Raw genomic sequence first — 19,141 nt, forward strand, 5'->3', positions numbered from 1 at the left:
AAGCCCGACTCTTTCGTATTAACCCCTAGGGGAGAGGAGCTGCTGAGCTCATACACACCGGTACCTGGTGGAACGTTGGAACCCCGGGACTTCCCAGCAGGCTGCGCCTCCAGCTCCGGCCAGATTTTTTCCAGAGGGCCTTTTAGATAATAATAAATAATAATAAAAAATGATGCACCTTGCCTAGGAATTTCAAGGGGGGAAAGATCCTTTGTGTGTGCGCGTATTGCTCAGATCAGAAGAAGAAAAGGGCCAGAGTCCAGTAGCACCTTAAAGACTCACAAGAATATGTTCTGGTAGGGTAGGAGCTTTCGTGGGCCACAGCTCACTTCTTCAGATACTCTATCTGAAGAAGTGAGCTGTGGCTCACGAAAGCTCATACCCTGCCAGAAAATAGTTTTGTTAGTCTTTAAGGTGCTACTGGACTCTTGCCCTTTTCTACTGCTGCAGACTAACACGGATACCCACTGTGAATTAAAGACAGATGGATTCCCATTCTAGCTGTATCTGAAGAAGTGAGCTGTGGCTCACGAAAGCTCATCCCCTGCCAGAAAATATTCTTGTTAGTCTTTAAGGTGCTACTGGACTCTTGCCCTTTTCTACTACTGCAGACAGACTAACACGGCGACCCACTGTGAATTAAAGACAGATGGATTCACATTCTAGCAGTATCTGAAGAAGTGAGCTGTGGCTCACGAAAGCTCATCCCCTGCCAGAAAATATTCTTGTGAGTCTTTAAGGTGCTACTGGACTCTTGCCCTTTTCTACTGCTGCAGACAGACGAACACGGCTACCCACTGTGAATTATCAGATCAGAAGAGTGAGCCTGTAGCTGCAATAGCTATATTGTCAGATGTTTTACGCTTTAGGGCTTTTATTTGTTTTTTTTGTTTTTTTTGCTTCTGGTTTTTATTGAATCGTAGAATCACAGAGTTGGACGGGACGTCCAGGGCCATCTAGTCCAACCCCCTGCACAATGCAGGAAGTTCAGAACTACCCACCCCCACTCCCAGTGACCCCTACTCCATGCCCAGAAGATGGCAAAACAAACAAATAAATAAAACCCCCAAACCCTCCAGGATCTCTGGCCAATCTGGCTTGGAGAAAAATTGGCTAGTTTTTAATGGGTGTTAAGTTTTTGTAATGTTCTGAGCTGGCTTCAGCAGTTCTCTCGAGAGGTGACTTAAATATGAGAAAAATATATACACTGAAATACACATAATGCTGTATGGAATTTGAAAACTATACCTCAAACCTGCCCCTGATTTCTGAAGTGTGTGTTTTAGAGTGCGGTTGCCATGCCCCACGCAGGGCCTGGAGTTTTCCAGGAATTACAACTGATTTCCAGACTATTGGGATCAGTTCTTCTGGAAGAAATGGCAGCTTTGGATGATGGACTGTATTCCCTCTGGGTTCCCTCCCTTCCCCTAAAATCCACCCTCCCCACCATCTCAAATGTCCAAGAATTTCCCATGCCAGAGTTGGCAAGCCTAGTATTGAGACATCTGCAACTTGGCTCACTTCTTTGAGTCATCTGAGGTGTCTGTGGGGTTGTTCCCCACAGCAGATGTGCGGGAAGGAAAAAGGGCAGGATTGGATTGGCAGGGTATAATGCCATAGGGTCCACCTTACAAAGCAGCCATTTTCTCCAAGGACACCTGGAGACCAATCGTAATAGCAGGAGATCTTCAGGTGCCATCTGGAGGTTGGCAACCCTATATATAAGTCTGAGAGCACCTCAGCCTAGGGAGCTAGAGAAGAGAGAACCAGGGAAGCAAATCAGAGAATTTTGTCACTCACGAGGTCGTGAAAGCAGCATGTCTGTCAGCTGGAGTGTTAATAAACCCTTTAGATTCCAAGAAACCCTGTTTTGGGTCCTGATTGCTTCCAAATGCTAAAAGAACCATTGCCATTTGAGAAAAACATTTGGCAAACCAGTTATTGTAGCAGCTACCATTTTTACCCCTATATTATGTCTGGGTTCATCAGTTTTAGTATTTTGTCCGATTGCTGGCTGATGTATACATACACACTATGAGGAAAATTAACTGCCAAAATTAGTTGGTAAGAATTTATTCATTATATTTTTCATTAAGATCATTTTGATAATACCACCTAAATATTTGTACACATAATAATATTGCTGCTATTCTATATTTTGGGTTTTTAAAGATATAATATTTAAACATTTGCTTCGCCTGAGCATGAGAATCATGGAACAAGAGCCATTATCTTAATAATGTCTGTGTTTGACCACATGGAATGAAATTTGCAAGTGAGTAATTATTTACATTTCCTCCTAGTTTGTTTTTTTTAAAAAAAACTTTTGCTTCTTTTGATTTTTTAAACTGTGTTTTTATTTGTCAGGAATCAGTTGTTAACTGGACTGGCTAATTATATCAACACTTCTTGGGGTATAGGTATGTATTTGAGAACACTTAAAGAGGCCCATAGGTCCCAAAGGCATTTGGTCTTGTTTGCTATGGCTGGGTTTGTGGACTATCAACTTCATTTGCATTGTATAGTGTATACTGAGGACTATTTGGCACAGCAGTTTTCAATCTAAAGGCTAAATTCAAGGCCTATATTTTTAAATGTCATCATCAACCTTTATTGCTCACTGACATAGTCTTAAGCATTTACGTTGTACAAGGAGAACAGTTTTACAAAGACAGGCAGCATACAAACAAGGATAAAAGAACACGAAAGATACTGCAGACTTGGCCAACCTGAGAAATCAGCAGTGGCTGAACATGGACTGACACAAACAGGACACAGGGTCTTATTCCAAAACACTGAAAGACTGGACAATTCTACCAATTTGTCAGATTGCACAGAGAAGCCATTGAAATTCATAAACATCAGCACAACTTTAACAGAAGAGAGTTTAAGAATGAATAAGGCTTGTCTTCCTGTCCTGAAAACCTCCAGACTAACAAAGACTACAGTCCACAATAGCCATGCAGATTAGCTTTGGATTCCACATGTTAACAGATCACTTCAGGATACAATGGTTCCACATTAACATACCACACCCTCATTAGCACATTATCTTGATACTTACAGGACAATGATTAGCCCATTACCTTTAATACTTTGCAGACAATGACTCAGCTCAAACCCAACCCCTTCTGACTATATATTACTCTTCCTACACACTTGACACTGAGAGACACTGTCCTTCAGTGTTACTCCTCTGAAGATGCCGGCCACAGCTGCTGGCGAAACGTCAGGAAAGAAAATGCCACAGTCACACAGCCCGGATAACCTACAAGAACCTATGGGCATAATCCAAGGTTCTAAGAGAAGATCATATTTGGCTAGAATGGGTAAAATCCAGTGAGTTCTCTCTAGCTCCACAGTCACACAGGCAGTCACTAAAAAGCGACCGTTTAACACCTGTGTGGGAAAAGCATTCAGCCTCTCTAGAGTAAAACCACGCCTTTGATTTTGGGAGGTTAAAAGATTAAAATATACTTCTGGCAGGGGGGGTCCCATTGCGGCAGTGTAGCAAACTTGACGTGCTCTGCATTGGGTACTGCTAAAAGCTAAGCTAAATACTCTGCCTCATTTATCAGCCTTTTGGCTAAGATCAAGTGTACTATTTTTAAATTTGTATTTTAAGTCACATTACTTTGGTCACATTATGAGAAGACAAGAGTCACTGGAAAAGAAAAAATGCCCAGAAAAGTTGAAAGCAGCAGGAAGACCCAACATGAGATGGATTGACTCTGTAAAGGAGGCCACAGCCCTCAGTCCGCAAGACCTGAGCAAGGCTGTTAGCGATATGATATTTTGGACATTAATTCATAGAGTCACCATAAGTCAGAAGTTACTTGACAGCACTTAACAAACACATTCCCATATGGAACTACCCAACAACTCCAAGCATCTTTGAAGGACCTGAGTATCTCATACCATCTGAGACTAGACAGGTGGCAAATCAAGTGCTCAAATTTTGGAACTCTCTCCGCAGGAAGATTTTTCTGTCTCCCCCTATCTGTTTTTCTCCAACAGTGGATGGATCCTTTTCGGTTGGTTGGTGTTCCCACACTAACTTTCAGTGAGCAGTAATGGTTGAATGCCAAGCAAAGCTCTTCCCGCACTTGAAGAATTACTAAAGTTTCTCTCCCATGTGAACTCTTTGATGTGAAACAGGGTGCTTTTTGGATGAAAGTTTTTTCCACACTTAGCATTTATATGTTTTCTCCCGTGTGAATATGTTGATGAGCAGTAAAGTTGCAACTCTGAGAAAAGCTCTTTCCAAACTTTATATGATTTCTCCTGTGTGGATTCATTGATGAATGCTAAGGGTGCCACTGTGAGCAAAACTCTTTCCACACTCCAAGAATTTATGAGGTGTCTCCCTGGTATGGATACGCTGATGACCGCTAAGGGTGCCACTCTGAGCAAAGCTCTTCCCACAATCTGAGCATCTATATGGTTTCTCCCCAGTGTGGATTCGTTGATGAACAGTAAGGCCCGATCTCCAAACAAAGCTCTTCCCACACTGCAAACATTTATGAGGTTTCTGCCCTGTGTGAATTTTTTGGTGTACATTAAAATGTGCCTTCTGAATAAAGTTCTTTCCACACTCCAAGCATTTATAAGGTTTCTCCCCAGCGTGTATATGCCGATGGGCAGTAAGGGCTGAACTTGAAACAAAGCTCTTCCCACACTCCAAGCATTTATAAGGTTTCTCCCTGGTATGGATACGCTGATGACCGCTAAGGGTGCCACTCTGAGCAAAGCTCTTGCCACACTCCAAGCATTTATATGGCTTCTCCCCTGTGTGGATTCGTTGATGTATAGTAAGGTGTCCATTCCGAACAAAGCTCTTCCCACACTCCAAGCATCTATATGGTTTCTCCCCCGTGTGAATTTTTTGGTGTACTTTAAGATGTGACTTCTGAACAAAACTCTTTCCACACTCAAAACATTTATATGGTTTCTCCCCGTATGGATTTATTGGTGGACAATAAGGTCTGTTCTTCCAGTGTTTCTTCTCTGCTCTTTGCCTTCCAATGGAAGCCGTTGTGGTTCTCCCTCAGACATGTTCTGGGGAACATCATCCTCTGAAATAAACAGAAAGCAGAAACAATGAAAGAAAGCCATTAACTGCTCTTGATAACACTTCAACAGAAATCGTTTGAAGGGGAGACAAATTCTGCCACGTAGGAATCAATGGCCCTCAGACTGGAAACAATCAATTTACTGATGCTGAAAGGTAGAACTGTTAAAAAAAATAACAACAACATGATATTGTATCTAAAGTTTAAACTAATACAGTAACTAGTATAAAATGGTGGAATTTATATTTTTGTTTAGTAATAATTTTAAACATTGATAGAAAATATCCTAGTGGTAAATATAGCAGGGATTCTAATAATAATGCTTCAGGTGGTTGTTTTACCTTGCTTATATTTATGATTTTTTCTTGCCTCCCCCCAATATTGCTTCTTTAATTTTTGTATCCCACATTTTAAAAAATCAATAAAAAAATTATTCTAAAAAAACATTTTGTGCCTCCGAAGAATGATAAGCCTACAATCCTCAACAGGCAATTGTGGGATGGGCTGTATTCTTTTTAGTTTACAAGCTAACATTTTAGCTTACAAACTATGTATTCAGACGTTCCTCCCTTACCTGCATGTGGACCCACTCCCTACTGAGAGTTTCTATTTCAAGAGCCCTACAGGAGTCCTTGACAGCCAGCGTGGCGTAGGGTTTAAGAACGATGGGACTCTAATCTGAAGAACCGGGTTCAATTTCTGCACTCCTCCACATGAAGCCTTCTGGGTGACCTTGGGCCAGTCACAGGTCTCTCAGAACTCTATCAGCCCACACAGACGCAGGTGATGGCAAACTACCTCCAAACATCTTTTGCCTTGAAAACCCTATGGGGTCACCGTAAGTCATCTGTGACTTGACGGCACTTTCCATGACATGAAGAGTTCTCCTTAGAAAGACCCATTTCTACCTTCAGCATTGGTGAATCAAGAGAAAGGAGAGCCTTACCCAGAGAGGCCACAGTCTGACAATTGTCCTCCATGACTTCCTTGTGAAGTCTTCTTTGGTCCAGATCCAGCAGAGCCCATTCCTCTTCAGTGAAATGAACAGACACCTCCTCAAAGGTCACCTGGCCCTGAAAAGAGAACAAATCCCACTATCTTTACAGATAACGCAAGAATCTCTCCCCTTCTAAGGGCAACCCACAAGGTCTATAATTAGATGTTTGCTTTCAGAAGTCAAACCTCCTTGGGATATTTTCATTTTCTATCTAGTGAGCAGCATAGATCGCAAGGGAAAGGGAGAGAGATTCTGTCAGGCCTTGGGAGGGGTGGGGGAAGGCACCCAGGGGCGTGACCCGCAGTTCCACACTTACACAATCCTGCTGCATGGAAGCCACTTTCTTTCCGCCACAAAGAGATGGCAAAGAATGTACTGTCAGTTTTACAGCACTGCCTGAGAAGGATGAAAAGACAATTGGAAGATAGTCATACATTTCCACATGTTCAGCATTTCAGTTCCTTGTGTGAGAAAAATATCCTCCCTCTCTTGGCTCATGGTCACAACTCTCCTTGCGTCCTTATTGCGGATTATTATTTGCTTCCAAAGGTATGCCAAATCCAATTTTGCTATGGCGGTCATTTAAAAAAACTGTGGCCTGTTTGTCTGATGGTACAGAATTCAGAGTGTTAAGAGGGAAGAACTCTTAACTGCATGGAACAAGCAGTTCTAAACAAAGGAATAGAACCATAGTTACCAAACCCCAGAATCTATAAATGAGGTTCATCATCATTATCTCAGTTAGCAGGCAAATCCCCTTATTGCTGGCACCGCAGGTAAGGTGAGGCAGAAATGTAATGTCATATTTGGTGATCCCTGGCCCCAGAATCATCCAGCTGTTCTCAACCAGGGCCTTTTCAGCTCTGGCCCCAGCCTGGTGGAACTCTCTGTCTAGTGAGACCCGTGCCCTGAGAGACCTGGCTCAGTTCTGCAGGACCTGTAAGATGGAGATGCTCCACCAGTTTTACATATTAGTTGGTTTCCCTTCCCCTTTTTTTCTTCCTTCCTTGTTTTCCCTCGCCTTCTGTTCTCTTCTTCCTTTCCTTCTGGACCTGATAGATCTCCGCCAATCTAGGTGGTCTCCCCCTTATTGTTATCTCTTGGTCCAACATCACCAGGTCAGTGACAACTCCCCTGCATGAGGGGGAGCGTAGTTTAGGGCGCCATCTTGTATTGCATTAGACTAGGATTTAGAGTTTTAATTATGTGTTTTAATCATGCATTTTAATCTCATATTAACAAATCTAATTATTGATTATTGTGTGTTCTAGTGAGCCGCCCTGAGCCTGGTTCTACGGGGAAAGGGCAGGGTATAAATCAAATAAAATAAGTATAAATAAATATTTTCTCCCATACTTTTAGTAAATACAATATTACCATGTGTAGGGCCTCACAGTTAACCAGTCGGTTAACCAAGTGACCCTTGCAGTCATAGGATATAATTGTAGATGGGAAATGCCTAAGCCACTATGCTTGCAATTATCTGGTGCTAATTTTAAATCAATTCTAGGTTTTCACTTCCCGAAATGGTGATTTCTATGCTAAGAACCAGGGATGGAGCATCTTTCCCACACAGGGCTGGGGGGAAGGAGGGATAAAAAAGCCTATTTTCAGCCAAAGAACACTCCGGTGGGAACAGCACCCCTTTCAGCCTTACCTGGAAAAGCTGCCACGGGGTAATGCTTCAGTGCAATCCCTTCCTGCACCTGAAATAGAAATGGGGACCCCAGAAAGGGGAGACTGATAAGAAACAAAACCAGACACAGGATAGAAGGTTCTTAAAACATTGGGGCCATCCCTGTGGATTTTTAGGGTGCTCATATTCACACCCTGCACCCCAGACACTACCTAGATGAATCCCTCTCACCTGTTTGGCCTGATGGTTGTCCTCTGCCTGGCTCAAGAGGAAGCCTTCTGCCAGGGCCACCGCCTGGGAACTGGTCTCCGGCCCGCATTCCCTGACCCAGTTCTCCATCTCCGGGGGTAGGACAGCCAGGAACTGCTCCAGGATCACCAGATCCAGCATCTCCTTCTTGTTGTGTCTTTCTGGCTTCAGCCAGCGGTTGCAAAGTTTGTGGAGTCGGCTGCAGACCTCTCGGGGGCCCTCAGTCTCCTGGTAGTGGAAGCACCTGAATTGGTGTCGCCACACATCTGAAGAGAGGATGTTGTCTCCCAGGCTCTTCTCCACGGCTCCTTTCCACAGCTCCATTCTGGTTCTAGCATCAGTGGCATCAAGGACTTCTCTTGATTCAGACAGATGAGTCTGGCTCTCCCCTCTTCCTCTCCAAACAGTGGATCGTCTTTCTCCTTTGCCAGAATCTTCTATAAAGGCAAGTACCAGATCTATGACCTCCTGCAAATCTAAGCCTGATTTTTTGGACTGATATACTTATATCCATGCATTTGTGTGCGGGTATATGTATACACACATCTGCATCTAATTGAGTGAGCTCTGATTCATGAAAGCTCATGGTGGAATCACGGGTCTAAGTAAATAAGAAGGTGGACGGAGCAATGAGTTTCCGAAAGGGGATCACGCGACAGACAGAAGGTTGTCCCACCTCTGAAGGGAAAATCAGCCACTCAGATAAGCCCATACCCAATGAGAAGGGGGATGAGATGTTGGAGGGAACACAGGAGAAGAGCAGTGACAGCTCAGATCTGGCTCAGGAAAAAGAGCAGACAGAATGAAGGGTAGCTCTGCCTGACAGTGTGGCAGAGCAGTTTAGCTCTGTCTCTGGGATGGAAGAGAGTGCTCAATTGTTAAGCCTGTCTCTGGTGATGAGCAGACCGTGTACCATGACTCTGGGGAGAGGGCAGGCTGGTGTGGGAGGAATCCTGTGTGAGAGAGGCTGTTACCACACTAGGTATTCCCAGCGATGTATTAAGAGTTTGAAACTGTTATAAAAAATACTGTTCGCACTTTCTATGTATTCCCACCGACGTATTAAGAGTTTGAAACTGTTATAAAAATACTGTTCGCACTTTGTTTGGCCCCTTTAGCTGTGAAGACGTCTTCCAACCATTTTTTAGCCGTGGCATCCAGAAACCCTTTTAAAGCGATGTTTTTTATAACATTTCCAAACTCTTGATACATCGCTGGGAATACCTAGTGCGGTAACAGCCAGAGAGGATCCAACCTAGAGGCTGGTCAATAAAAGCCTGTTTGTGCCTGAACGCATTGTAGAAATGCCTACTCTCTGAAGTCATAACCAGTTTAAATTTTTGTGCCTTGGCCCGGTTTCTACTTTGTCTACGTGGAGACTTGTGCTGCTGGTTTGTTCCTCTAAAACCAACCGATAAATAAATCTTCTTGGTTGTTTATACATTAATCCATCCTCAGTGATCTCAATAACTTCTTTGTGCACCACAAAACTTACTTCACAGCTGCGAACCCAAAGCCTATACACAATACCTGTAGAACACCTGAAAACTGAAGGGAAGGTTTATAGTTCCAAACAAACCTAGATCCCAAAAATCTTAGGAGGCTGTGTGTGTCTCTTAAGTAGGAAAAAAAAAAGTTTGATCCTATACTTAGTAGGTTGGACTAGATGGCATGTATGGCCCCTTCAAACTCTATAATTCTATGTTTTTTATTATTGTTTTGTTGATTACAAAATTAACAGTTAGAGCGGTTTCTCAGCGGAATAGACTTCCTTGAGAGGTGGTAAGTGCTCCTTCCCTGGAGGTTTTTAAGCGGAGGCTAGATGGCCATCTGTCAGCAATGCTGATTCTATGACCTGGGCAGTTCATGGGAGGGAGGGCATCTTGGCAATCTTCTGGGCATGGAGTAAGGCTCACTGGGGTTGTGCGGGGGAGGTAGTTGTGAGTTTCCTGCATTGTGCAGGGGGTTGGACTAGATGATCCTGGTGATCCCTTCCAACCCTATGATAAACAAAAGACTTCACATTAGCCGGGGCCACTGAAGTGTGACAAACTGCAGAAGTTATGCAGAAAAGAGCAGATTTGCTGGCAGGAAAAAGTAGTGCTTAGCCTGTAGACAGAATAGTTTCTTCAGGAAGCCACAGGAGAGTGGAGAAGGGAATCCTCCCCAAAAAAACCAAGTTTGCTCTTCCAGAACAGCAAGAAAAAGAAACCTTTTCCAGGCCTTTTAGGACCATGCCTGCACAACAGTAATGCCATACTTATTGAAACCCCCATTTTGAGAGAGTTTGCAGACAGCGGCAGAATGCACGGGAGGAAAAATAGCAGAATGCACATATACCAGGTTACAGGGAGAACTCAGGTCTACCTCCAGGGAAGAGGAGCGGACTAGGGAACAAGTGGGAAAGCACTTTAAAAATTGAGTCTTCTGGTCAACCAAGTTAATGATCCACTGCTGAACTATAGACTCTTGGTGGGTCAAGACTGCAGAAATCTTGAGAATAACCCAAACGCTGCTGCCGCTCTGGACTATCCCAGTGGGAAAGCAGGGAGATATTTTGCAAAGACAATATTCACTGCTTACCGATTTTTTAAAAAAAATTATCCAACGCTACCTTGCTTCCTTTTACCCAAAGGCATTATCAACAAACTGGAACTGGAAAAAGGCTGTGGGAAGTCACGCGCTCTCCTCGGTTGCAGCCTCTCTGGGATCTGAGCATCCTTCCATTTAACCCCTGATGGGCTGCAGAGAGCCCAAAGGATCCACTCTTTGCTTTGCCCTGCCAGAGGGTGCAAAAGCACTGCAAACTGAAGACAGGCTCAGCCCCCCCTTTCCTCATTCCAGGTTAAGCTCATTGCAGCCCTTAAGGCCAAGACTCTAAGGAGGGATATAATGGAAGTCCAGAATGCGAGGGAGGGAAGCAGCCAATGCAAAATCACTGGATGCAAAGGAATCCTTTTGTATACGTTGGGAAATACCATTCTGTGACCCTTAAGAAATGCCTTGAGGATGCGGAGAAGCTTCTGGCCAGGCTCACTGGCTGGAGCCATCTATGAAGAGCAGTGGTTCCCAACCTTTTTTTGACCAGGGACCGCTAGGACTTTTTTGTTCGGTGCAGGGACCCCAAGGGTCAAAATAAAAATTCAGAGAATTCGAAAATAAACTTTAATCATAACTGTTAGTTAAACATTAAACTTAGAATAATATTTGAATATATATATTTTTATAATAGAGAACTTTTAATTGAAAATATTAATTTATTATGGGTTTATTACTTTGTTTCGCGGACCTTAATTTAGTTCTCGTGGACCCCTGGGGGTCCACGGACCCCCGGTTGGGAACCAGTGATGTAGAGTTTTTCCCAGGCATCAGCTGTGTTGCTTCCTCCCAAGAGGAGGCTTTTGTTGTTATCGTTGTGCTGGGTCCTCTGCCTTGATTTGCTGGGGCTTCACCCACCCCAGCTATGCATGGGAGGAAGTCAGGTCTGGGGAATCCTGGAAGTGGCCAGCAGTAGCTGAAGCCTCTGGAGTGGTCAGGGGCAGGCGGGGAGGAAGGAGCATGTGAAGTAGGGTTGCCAGCTCTGGGTTGGGAAATTCCTGGAGGGTTGGAGCCTGAGGAGGGCAAGGTTTGCAGGGAGGGACTTCAATAGGGTATAATGCCATGGAATCCACCTTCCATTTTCTCCAGGTGAACTGATCACTGTCGGCTGGAGATCAGTTGTAATCCCCGGAGAACTACATTGTATAACTTTACAATTTGATTCTGGGCCCGATTCAAATTGACCTTTAAAGCACAATGTAGTCTGGGGTCACAATACCTTAAGGGCTGTCTAGGTAAAGGTCCCCTGTGCAAGCACCGGGTCATTCCTGACCCATGGGGTGACGTCATATCCCGACGTTTACTAGGCAGACTTTGTGGGGTGGTTTGCCAGTGCCTTCCCCAGTCATCTTCTACCCCCAGCAAGCTGGGTGCGCATTTTATCAACCTCGGAAGGATGGAAGGCTGAGTCAACCTTGAGCTGGCTACTCTCTAGATGCACATTTTCCCCATCCAAATTCTCAAAACTCTACATGGGGGCTTATTTTTGAGTTTTGAGAATTTGGTTGGGGAAAATGTGCATCTAGAGAGCGGCAAATCCAAGGCAAAGCCTCCCGTGCATAAATGGCCTCTTTCACTCTCCGGCATCCCTGGTGCTGCAGGAGTGAATATGTGGGCTCATCCTCAGATATGTAGAATGTAGTCTAACTTGTAGTGCAATCCTGAGGGCCAGCCACCGACGAACAAGTGGTGCAGCTGGTCCATTCCCTATGGACATTCTGCAGGGGAAATAACCACACACATTTCCACAACCACAGTCAGCATAGCGAATGTGGTGTAGTGTGCAGGAGCCCTGGCAGCACCCACCAATCAGGCATCAGCAGCAAATGATGCTCCTATGATAAGGGATGCCATCCTCCAGGTGGGACCTGGGCACCCCCTGGAATTACAGCTCATCTCCAGACTACAGCTCATCCAGACTACAGAGATCAGCTCCCCTGGAGAAAGGGATGCTTTGGAGGGTGGGTTCTGTGACGATAACCACATGGGTGCCCACCTAAATAAGCAGGTAGGACCTGGACAACGACCCTTCAGGTCAGGTCTGCCTAACACTCTTCCCCACCCCCCAGCCCCCGGAACTGCAAAAAGCCAAACCATCAGCTGGCCCAACCTCCTCCCTCTCCATGCTCCCCACCTCAGGCTGCAAATGAGGCTCTGGAGTCGTTGCTTATCCCAGATGTTTCTTCCGATGCTCCCTTTCATTTATCTCTCCCAGGTCCCTTTTTAATGTGTGAGACCTTCTCCAAGGGTTAAAGTGGGCAAGTCCCTGTTCCTAGAGCGAGACGTGGATGGGGGCATGCAGGAAAGTCATTTCCTTTCCCCTCCCCTCCAGGTTGCTTCTTGAGTGGTTGGAGGAATCTGGTAAGCTCAAAGGAGCTGGGGAGCAGGGCGATGTGTGTGTGTGTGTGTGTGTGGGGAGGGGTTGCGATGCAAGACCCAAAGCAGAGAAATAGGAGGGGTCAGCAGAGGGGGGAAAGTGCCCCCTCTGCCACCAGATTCCCCTCTCCTGCATCAGAGACAGCAACTTGAATATTCGATCCTCAGGAAGCATTAATAGAAAAGCCATTGGGCTTCTTCAGGATTTGGACCAGGGAGGCAGTGACTTAACAGTTACAGTATTTAATAAACTGTTTCTCATTCACCCTCTCTGAGTCCCTCACACCTCAGATTCAGGCATACAGCAGGGCATGCCTTGATTGAAGAGGAAGCTGTCAGAGGGAGGTAGGAAGGGTGCTTTGACCCCTCCTCAGCCCCAAAACCAGTGTTGGAAGCCAACTGGGGCTTTTGCCTGGTCCAGGGCTGGAGGGGTGTTTGGGGAGGGAGGCATCTTTGGAAGGGGAGTCCTGTCTGTGGCAAACCCTGGCCAGCCCCATCTCTTTCCTTGACATAGGGGATAGGGAAAACCTCTACCAGGGATCCTGGAAAACAGCTGCCAGTCTGGGTACACAATATTGACCTTGATGGACTAAGGATCAATATAAAGCAGCTTCATTTGTTGTTCACTTGTTTCTTTGTTTGTGCTGTTCTCTCTGGAGAGTGTCGCATTTGCTCACCAAAGACCACATTTCCTTTGCAGGACTTAGGAGCTCTGCCAACTTTGCCAGTCCTGGCCTATAGAGAGGAATCTGATTAAGGTTATACGTCAGCCTGGTTGAAGGACGCAGCAGGCATGGAAAAGCAAAACTCATCTGGCCTGAATGCAGGAGAAGAATCTCATACCATTCACACTAGGAAGAATGAGGAATTCTGGGAAAGATCTGCCCCAAAGATCCTGAGTGGGGACACATCCAGCTCAGATACAGAGTGCCAGCGCTTCAGGCAGTTCCCCTACCAGGAGGCCGAGGGCCCCAGAGAGGTTTGCAGCCGACTCCACCATCTTTGCCATCAGTGGCTGAAGCCAGAAAGGCACAGCAAGAAAGAGATGCTGGACCTGGTGATCCTGGAGCAGTTCCTGGCCGTCCTGCCCCCGGAGATGCAGAGCTGGGTCAGGGAATGCAGACCAGAGACCAGTTCCCAGGCGGTGGCCCTGGCAGAAGGCTTCCTCCTGAGCCAGGAAGATGCTAAAAACAAGGATGAGCGGATGAGAGAGTTTCATCCAGGGACCTCCAAAGAGCAGAAATTGACTAACCTGAACCTGCCCCTTTTCAACTGCCTAACAACTGTTGGTTTAATCCATCTCCCCATTCTTCTTCTACAGTTTCAGGGGCTGTCCGAAGGGGCTGCTGAATTCCCGCAGGCAGAGAAGGCTCCGTTAGACCCCAGGCAGAGATTGCTTATCTGGGGGATCACACAAGAACATGACGGAGGGGCTACCTCTCTGGGTAAGCAGGTTTCCATTTGGTCTCCTTCTCTTAAGTAAACCTGTGCTGTTTTCACATGGCAGTGATTCATCTTCTTGAAAACATTCTTTCTCCATGCTGCTTCTTGGTTACAGCACAGAATAGGCTATCACTAGGTGACAAAGCATCCTCTTTTCATGCAGAAGGTCTCTGGTTCACCCCCTAGCATCTTCAGTTAAAAGGATCAAGGAGGAGACTCTTCTCCTGAGACCTTGGAAAGCCACTGCCAGAGTAGACAATGGTGACTTTGGTGGGCCAACAGTCTGATTCTTTATAGGGCAGCTTTGTTTGTTCGAAAGGTGATTCTTTTCAAAAGTTTAAGGCTTTGTACATTGAAAGCAGAAGTTTCTGTCGCCAATATTCATTTTGGAGAGCAAGAAGCTGAAATATAAAATGCGTATCAAGAATAATATATTCTCAAGTGGAGACCCGCGAAACCCATGCAGGGAGAATCCCATCTCCCCCTTCCTCATTGTGGCTCTAGGCGTCCCCCGCCCCCTCGCGAGCTGGTGAGAGAGGAGGGCTGGGGAATCCCATCTCCCCACCACCACCACTTACCTAAAAGCCTGGAGCAGCTTGAGGCATCTGCTGCAGTAGTGCAGCCCGGGAGCTGCTTCTGGTGTTTGCTGTTGCCGCAGGCTGTCCTGGCCCAGCAGCCGATGCTCTATTTAGGGCACTTCTACCCTACCTTTTTCCAGAAGTGGACTGAAGATGAAGTCACTCAGACTGCATTTAGGATTATTTGTCTGTGTTTAAAACTAATTCCCAGCACATTCTCCTAGCTGTGTGGAGCAGCCAGGAAGGTATTGGTTTCTGTAAGAAGGGAGGAATATGGTGGTGTGGCCTTCCCTAGATCGTCCAGAATCTTGAATTGTGGCCTGAAGCAAATCCAGAGAGAGATTCACTCCAGGTTCTGGCAAAGAACATAGGTGTCTAGCAAAAAAATTGATTTCTCACCCTTGTTCTTTCTTACCCTCTCAGGCAGCAGTGGAAATACACCCTTGATGCCTTCTCTGCCATCTCCTCCCTGTGATGAAGGGAAAAGAGACACCGTGCAGGCAGCTCAGGTAGGGGAAGCCAAGCAGCATACAGACATGCTTCCTTCTAAATTGCAAGGTTTAAAAGATTGGTTCCTTCCCCATAGTTCTCATAATGCCAGATGACAAACAGATGAAAACATTTTAGGAATTACAAATTGTGGCCAAAAGGTAAATGGCAAAAAAACTGACAATAGTAAGAAAATGTATAAAATTATCGGAAAATATTTGCAGTACTGGTTATAGAAACTTTGCTGAATTGTGGAACTATGTTTTAATCCCAGGAGTTGTCCATATGGGAGATTGTTGTAAATGAGGTGGATAAAGTGGTTTAAAATGAGTTTCTATCTGTGGGGCTTTGAATCTGAATATTGAATTTCTGTCCGTGGACTTTGCATACGCCCAGATGGACAATTTATTATCACTACCTCTGACCACCTCCATATCAAGAAAAGAAAGCACATTCATATTATGATGACTTGTACATTTGATGGTACTGTAAATAGCACAAATCTGTGTGCACTGGCTACCAATGACAGCTATGCCAGCCCCAATATGCTGCAAAGGATGATTGAGAGGGGACATGCTGGTATCACCACAAGGTTCTGATCCTTGCCTGGCTGCTGGCATTCAAGTATTTTTTTAATATCCATGTTTGGATTTCCCCCCATAATGGATCACTTTTCCACTGATAAAAATAATTCCTTCCTTCCTTCCTTCCTTCCTTCCTTCCTTCCTTCCTTCCTTCCTTCCTTCCTTCCTTCCTTCCTTCCTTCCTTCCTTCCTTCCTTCCTTCCTTCCTTCCTTCCTTCCTTCCTTCGTTAGGTGTCCTTTGAAGAGGTGGCTGTGTATTTCACCAAGGAGGAGTGGACCCTGCTGCACCCAGCCCAAAGAGCTCTGTGCAAGGAAGTCATGCTGGAGAATTTAGGGAATGTGGTCTCTTTGGGTGAGGATCCTTTTTTCTTAATTTGCTTCTCAATGTTGTGACTGAGAGGACTGAGGTGTGACTGAAATGAGATCCTTAATGAGGAAGGTTGTGATCAGGCTTGTCTGCCCTGGGCCGATGACTGATCTCGGCCACCCTCCATGATCCTTCCTCTGACGTGGGAAGATGGATGATTCTTGACCCCATACTCTACTCCATCCCCACCCCATTAGTTGCCTATTGTGTATTTCTGGAGGGGCAGTCACCCTGGCTTGGAACTGCTGAATTGTGTGCCCTCAAAAGAGTTATGATTTTGAGTGTGTTTCTGATAAAGAAGACCCCAGATTGCCAAACCTGATCCCATATCCTGGCTGGAGGAAGGGGAGGGATTGGCAGGGAGCTGCTTAGGTCCGTCATGGGACGGTGTGTTCCTTGTGCTTCCTTCCGAGGGCTGATGGATCTGTGTTGTCTAGTTTATCTTTGCAGTTGCTTCTCAGAAGAGAGCCAGCATGGCATACAGGTTAAGAGCAGTGGACTCTAATCTGGAGAACTGGGTTTGATTCCCACTCCTCCAAATGAGCAATGAACTCTAATCTGGTGAACCAGGTTTGTTTCCCCACACCTACACATGAAGCCGGTCACAGTTCTCTCAGCTCTCAACCCGTTGGTTCTGGTCCAACCTTCTGGCGCAATAGAAAACAACTCAGCATGTTCTGAGCACCATCCTCTATATGACAGCCCTTCAAGTACTTGAAGATGATTATCATATCACCTCTCAGTCTTCTCCTCTCCAGGCTCCTTCAACCTTTCCTCATAGGATTTGGTCCCCAGACCCCACACCATCTTGGTTGCCCTCCTCTGGACATGTTCCAGCTTGCCTACATCCTTCTTAAATTGAGATGCCCAAAACTGAGCACAATACTCTAGGTGAGGTCTAACCAGATCAGAGTAAAACTTCATGTGATCTGGTTACTATAGAGAATTGATTGGAGCAGCCGGAAGCTGAATGAGTACCCCAAGCAAGGTGCAAAAGTGATTTTAGCAGAGAAGGTCTGCACAACAGGATATCCCAGTGGAGGAGGAGACCCAGCAATCGCCATTCTAGACACAGCTGTATAGACTACAGTTCCTAATTGTTTATCCCAGTAAGTTTGTGAACTGTTTGGTACAGTGCAGCCCTCTTACCTGTGCAGAAAGGCCTTCTTGAATATGTTGAACGAGAAGAAGAGTTGGTTTTTATAACCTGTTTTTCTCTACCTTTAAGGAGTCTCAAAGCGGCTTACAATCGCCTCCCCTTCCCCCCGCCCACAAGGTGCCTTGTGGAGTAGGTGAGGCTTAGAGAGTTCTAAAAGAACTGTGACTGGCCCAAGGTCACCCAGCAGGCTTCGTGTGGAGGAGTGGTGAATTCCACAGTCCAAAAAATCCCTACCCTATTACCATTTTTTTCCAGAGAGCCAGCATGGTGTAGTGGTTAAGGTGTCTGACTAGGATCTGGGAAACCCAGGTTCGAATCCCCACTCTGCCATGGAAATTTGCTGGGTGACCGTAGGCCAGTCACACAATTTCAGCCCCGACCCTGGCAGGTATTTGGATGGGAGACCGCCAAGGAATACCAAGGGCATGACGCAGAGGCAGGCAATGGCCAACCACCTCTGAACATCTCTTGCCTCAAGAACCCTATGGGTCACCATAAGACAGCTGTGACTTGAGGGCAAAAAAACTCTACCTTTTTAACAGTGCCAATTCCATCATCCCCTACTAACCTGGGAAGAGCAAATAATCAAACAGACTTTGGCTTGAGTCACTGCCTGAAGTGCAGACTCAGTGGCTTGTGGCTACATTTTGGGGAACCTCTTCTGGCTTGCTGTTCAAGTCAGAGAAGAATCTCTGAGCCAATAACTGCTCCAGCAAAATGCTATTTTCTGTTTAAACAGACTACAGATCAGTCAGTACAATAGCGTGTCATGGATGAGGTTCCCAGCAAAGACTTCTGAAAACCTGTCCAGGCACCAAGCCTTTGAATTCTTGCATTTTCAACTGCATTTAATTTAGTTCACTTAGTTCATTTTCAACTGCATTTAATTCAGTTCATTTCCTAATTTTGTGCTTCTCTTTTTCTGCAGGAGGTATGTGGGAGTCAGTGAATGAAACAAAAGAGCAACCAGTACTGGACAAAGAAGATATGTATCCAGATGTGAAAGAGAACATTGATAACCTGAGGAAGAAGGGAAAACATAAAGGGAGGAATCATTCTCATCTTTTACAGGGCGATAATGCTCATGAAATTCCACTACATCAAAAAATCCATTCAGAAGACAATAGGAATGAGTTCACTGTAACCTGTGAAAATGTAATTGAGAAGTCAGATGTGACTATGCATTGCAACACACCTAACAGGGAAAAAACATATAAATCCCTGAAGTATGGAAACACCTTTGGACAGAAAAATGACCTCACCTCTCATCCTGTAATTAAAACAAGGAAGAAAATATATCAATGCCTTGAGTGTGGAAAAAACTTCAGTCGCAGTTCACACCTCACTTCCCATCAGAGGATTCACACCGGGGAGAAACCATATAAATGCCAGGAGTGTGGAAAAAGCTTCAGTCAGTTGGGAAGCCTTACTTATCATCAAAGCACTCACACAGGTGAGAAACTGTATCAGTGCCTGGAATGTGGAAAAAGCTTCCGTCTGGCAGCAAGCCTTACCTCCCATGAAAGCATTCACACAGGCAAGAAACTATATCAATGCCTGAACTGTGGGAAAAGTTTCAGTCACAGGGCAAGC

Source organism: Euleptes europaea, chromosome 1, assembly GCF_029931775.1.
Source record: "Euleptes europaea isolate rEulEur1 chromosome 1, rEulEur1.hap1, whole genome shotgun sequence".
NCBI classification, from domain to species: domain Eukaryota; kingdom Metazoa; phylum Chordata; class Lepidosauria; order Squamata; family Sphaerodactylidae; genus Euleptes; species Euleptes europaea.